Source organism: Solanum lycopersicum, chromosome 9 (genome assembly GCF_036512215.1).
Source record: "Solanum lycopersicum chromosome 9, SLM_r2.1".
Lineage (NCBI taxonomy): Eukaryota > Viridiplantae > Streptophyta > Magnoliopsida > Solanales > Solanaceae > Solanum > Solanum lycopersicum.
In genome coordinates this window covers 46,652,291-46,657,572 of record NC_090808.1, presented here as the reverse complement: position 1 = coordinate 46,657,572, position 5,282 = coordinate 46,652,291, and the positions used below count along the sequence as shown (strand labels likewise).

At 33.3% G+C, this 5,282-nt stretch overlaps 1 long non-coding RNA gene across 1 annotated transcript; it reads left to right on the top strand.

Annotated features, from left to right (window-relative positions):
- The first annotated feature begins 1,777 nt into the window (after window positions 1-1,777).
- Window positions 1,778-4,740, top strand: LOC138338305 (uncharacterized). Its single transcript, XR_011211746.1, has 2 exons — window positions 1,778-2,034; window positions 4,494-4,740. It is a non-coding gene; the product is annotated as an uncharacterized lncRNA (long non-coding RNA).
- The last annotated feature ends 542 nt before the right edge of the window (window positions 4,741-5,282 follow it).

Below are 5,282 nucleotides of genomic sequence, written 5' to 3'. Positions count from 1 at the left end.
CATGACAAGAAGAAGTGTACCAACCAAGGTACTACTAATACACACACCTAGTGCATGCGTTATATTTCCTAATACACTCTATCAAATGACTCCTAAGATATATAAGAGGTAACCTTGACACATATTTTATTAAATATGTCTTCTACTTTTATGGAGAGAAGTTTATAGCAAAATCACAAGAAATGAAGCTTATTGTCGAACCACTTTCATCAATCACATCAATTTGGGAGGTACATATCTACAATCATAGTGAGTTACTAATTACAATATTCTTTGTATATGTTATATTTTTCTGCAGTAAATTTATGTATATGACATGAATATAATATCAAGGCACTAATATTATCTTTATTTGACACTTAACACAATCAAACTATTTCTTGTCTTACGTGCATTATTTACTTTGCAGCCTGAAAATTCTAGAATGCAAGACTTTTGAATGTCATCTGATATTAACATTTCAGCCTCATTATTAAAAAATTCAACTTGTAGTGCAAAAAGAAGTTATATATCTAACTTTATTCTATAGATATTCGTGCAACTTATTAAATTTGCTGATGTAATTTATGTAATAAGAATGACTTGTCATTGAATATAATTCACGATTAGAGCAGTGGGTGACCTGACAAAGTTGCTCATTGTATTGTCAAAAGGAACATATTTATCTGTTTTTCCTATTTTCACACTATACAAATCAATAAATATATTATTTATAACATGCTAAAACTGGAGCTTTAGAGTAAGAAGCTAGTACCATTGATGAGTTGTAATGTCAGCTACGGCCGTCTCAACATGTCTAGGGGTTTTAAGTCAAATTTGAGAGAGAGACCTTATATTTTTTAGTTGAAATGCATAAATTGAATAATTATAATATATTTAGAATAATCCTACAAATGAGGTTGAGAGGTAGGATATAAGTTGCCATCATGAATTAAGAATGTACACTATATAAATTTTCAATGAAAATATATAGTATAAAGTTAGAATAATTAACCTTGACTCTAAAATTTTTAGAACTTATATAATGATATTGAAACAGTGTTATTCTAAATTAAATTGTAAGATCCCGAAAATGACCTAGGTTAACTAGAGACTAACATATTTTTCTTGATGGTCTAAGGTCCTAAATATGTCTAATATATGATATAGAGGCAGTAGCTAAAGTATTAGGTGTGTTGGAAATCAAAAGTCAAGGGATGACCAAGACGTTCGGCGACTAAGTTACTTAAATGCATCATATGTGATTCTATGTGTTTATGTGTGTTTCTTGAGGTTTTAAGGTCCTTAAATCAGTTATTATATCATTTATAGGAAGTGTGTCAAGTTTCGTGAAGTTTGGAGGTCGAACGACCAAGAACATCCATGACGTTCGAAAGATATGCCTTGAAATTACCTTGTGTGTCTAGGCACGTTTCGTCGAGTTTTATGTGTTTGTTTTGAATGAAATTTATATGAGAGGTTTTAAAATCATATACGATCGTATTTGGTTGGAAAATTCCGGGAAAATTATCCACAAGGACCATCCAAGGGTCCTTAAGAAAGGACCCAACTTGGTGTCAAGGCTGTCCCAGGCAGGCCCCAAGCGACGGAGCAGTCGATGTCTTGTGGGCCTATTGACTCCCCGCCGATGGGTTTCGTCTGCAGGTACTTAGCCTGGGGGAAGTAAGGGATCCATGACAAGTCTCAGGACCCACCAACAGTTGCCAGCATGACCCGTCAGTGGGCTGACGCCCCGTCAATAGGGTCGTTACTGAGGGCTGTTTTCCTGCGCAGCTTTGCTGCCAAGTCAAGGGATGAATTTTAAATTCACCCCACTTCTAAATGGATGTATTAAAGGTCTATTATGGGTATATTTGATATTTTAAACAAGTATATAAGTGTCTCACACTTAGAATATTTCATTCTTCCAAATTAAAACCCCAAAATTCCTTAAGAAATCTCAAAGTCTCCATTGAAGTCCAAATCAAGGACCAACTTGGAAGTGACGTTTTGAATGGAAATTATTCATCAAAGTGAAGAATTATCATCCTTGAGGTATGGATTTTTATCCTTAAAACTTGTTTCATCAAGGAGCCCAACTCTCAAGATGTTTTCTAAAGTTGAATTGTCTAATTTCATGATTCTACCATGGGTTCTTGCATAAATGATTTCTAAACACTGAATTATGATATAATTGATATTGTATTGATGATTTCAATCTAAATTGCCTATGAACCCATGAATTGGATGAAACCTAGATTTTGACTAAGTTTTGGGTTACTTGATATTGATCTAATGTTGATGAATTCTGATGTAGTTTCTTATGGGCTTTCTAATGATGTAATAATTATAGTAAATGGATTTCTAGGTTGTGTTAGATTGATGAAGTTACATTGAATTGACCTAGTTCAATGATTATTGTAGTTTTTATGTTGAATTGTTGGTTATGGCCTTGGGTAAGGGTCTTGTGTTATCAAATTGAGTAAGTTGACTTTGAATTGAAGTGTTGAGTATGATGTGGGGGTATGCTGCGCTAATTCACTTGTTTTGATTTTGTTTATACTTGAATTCTATTGTAATTGGTATGGTTCACTTATTGTGGCGGTGTTATGTGTTTTACTTGCAATTGATGTGGCCTTGTCTGCGTTACTTTATGCAATATGATGATCTTAGCCTTGTTGACAACTACTTGAAGTAATATTACTAATTGTGTAGTTTGATTATGTGAAGCATTATATTATCTATCTACATGTGAAGTCATATATGTATTCTTCTATTCATGTAGTCTTAGGTGACCATGTTTGACTATGTCTTTGACATTATGTGTATAGTGTTGGAGTCTAGTCTTGGTTATTCCTACTTGGATAGATGTGTCTATGTTGATTTAATTGTTGATGTTATGATAGTATATAAGATGACTTGAAGATGTTAGGGCTATTTCTAGGTGCTTCTAGAATGACTTGCTTTATGAATTAAAAGTGAAGTAGGTGATGTCTTGTCTTGGCTGACTTGTATCTCTTGATTGATGTATATATTATTATGAATATGTGATGACTTGATTATTCTTGAATGTATGAATGACATGTGACCTTAAATGATGTTATGAGAGTCTTTTATGTAAAAACCTTAACTTAAGGGTAAGGTTAAGATTGTTGAAGTTGTAAGTCGTAATGGTATCTTTCAAAGTAAAGGAATGATGGACTTAAGGTTAATTGGCTGGAGCAGCATCATATTAATCCTTAGGAAAGTCATCACGAGCTTCTTGTCTCCATTGTGAGGTAACCCTAGTGGCCCTTTCCTTGGTAGGGTAAATATGATTGGGTTATGAACTTGTTATGGAACCCTTTTATGTGAACCTAATGTATGAATTACTCTATGAGAAAGAAGAGCAATGAGTGAGTATTGTAAGAGAAAGTAGTTCTAGTTAAGTATGAGACTAGAATACAAAGAAGCCCTTCATATTCTTTAACCATGTGCCTACATGGGATTTGTCCAAGTTCTACCATTGGCAAGTAAAACAATCTCATCAGAGTAGGATAGAACTCTGGATTCCATGTCTTACTATCATAGTCTATGTCGGTTATTGCCTATTCTCATCATGTGGAATACCTATTACCACTGGAGAAGTTTATGAGGTTTAGGTGGTGGTATGGGACACTATCTAGACATTGCACAATAGGCTTTGAAGGTGTTACTTGGAGTTCCTAGGTCTTTTCTAAGACCATTACTTCAATGTTCTTTATGTGATGTATGAGTCTTAATGAATTAATGAACTAATGACATATGTTAATAAGTATATAAATAAATGAGTACCTAATCTAAAGTGACTTAAGCATTCCTTAGCTAAAGCGCGAAGAAGGCATATAGGATGATCTCTTCATGTCTTATCTTTGGAAGTCTTGAGGATGACATCTAGTTAGGGAAGTTGGTTGATTTTGTGGACATGATCTAAGCCTTAGGTAGTCTTAAGGACTATTTAGGTAATCTTGAAGAGGTCATTATGGACATTATCTTCTTGATTTACTTAAGTAGGTCTTTTGATAGTCTTTGGAAGGAGAATGTCATATTGTCTATATGTTGATATGTTTAATGTCTTGAAGTATGTATGTGACTCATTATAAGTAGTCTTGAGGATCATTTAGACATGCCTAGAGAGGGTGTATGGGCGGTCTCTCTTTGTGTTGCTTAAGTGAGTCTTAGGATAGCTTTAAGTGGGAGAATTACATGCTAGGAGATGTCCAAAGCAAAGGAGAAGAACTTCACTATAATAGTGAATTGATTCACTGTACAGTGAAGTGAGTTCACTGTAAAGTGACTCCAAAAATGTGCTAATTGGTTTAATTGTTTCCCTATGTGTTCTTAAGTAGTTAAATGTTGTTTCATGATTAAAATATGATTTCTAAAATGAAAAGATGCATATTTCGAATAAATGTCCATTTTCATGATTTTTATGCATAATGTCATACTTAGTACATGTGGTTGTACTAACTCCATGCTTTTATCTATCTATATAGTTCTTGGTAGGTGAGGAGCTTTTGAGAAGTGAAGACTTGGACTTAGAAGATCGTTCAAGAGAAGTTGAATTATGTCCTCACTTGACTCAAGGGCATATATGTCTTTTATGTTTTCATTCAAAGGATTGTAATAGATATTCGTATTTTGAAGTATGGGTCATGTCCCAAGTATTCTTGTGTCTTAAGATGATGAGATTGAGACTAAGTATTTCCTATTACTTTTATATGAAAGAGATTTTAATGATTATATTATGTTTTGTGAAAAGTTTTAATTTCGCACTACTTTTCACTATGTATATGAGATGAATGATATGGAAGGGCTTGTACAAGACCTCCGAGAGGTCGAGTACGCCTGTCTCTATCCAAGATTGTGCCCTAACTTCTAGGGTGTGTCTTGGGATGTGATATAAATAAGTTGATATGATGATATTTAAATAGTGTTGATAGTTTTGGTGCTTGAAACTTGAAGAAGATGCCAAAAACACAAATTTGATCTTTTTATTAACACAGAATAATAGATTTTGTGTAATGTAGAAGGTTTGTCCAGACTTTAGAATATTCCATAATGAGAGGAAAAAAAGTAAATATGAGAATAGTAATGTTGGTTTGTGAAAATCGTCAGAATATAAATGAGGCAACATAATGGATTGCATAATAAGAAAGGATGCTACAATAAACTAAACACTATTTCATATCTCGATTATTACAACGATCCCTATATTAAATAATGTAAAATTTCTTATACTTTCTACTCAATTTTTCTTTTCAAATTTAATGATTATTTTAGTG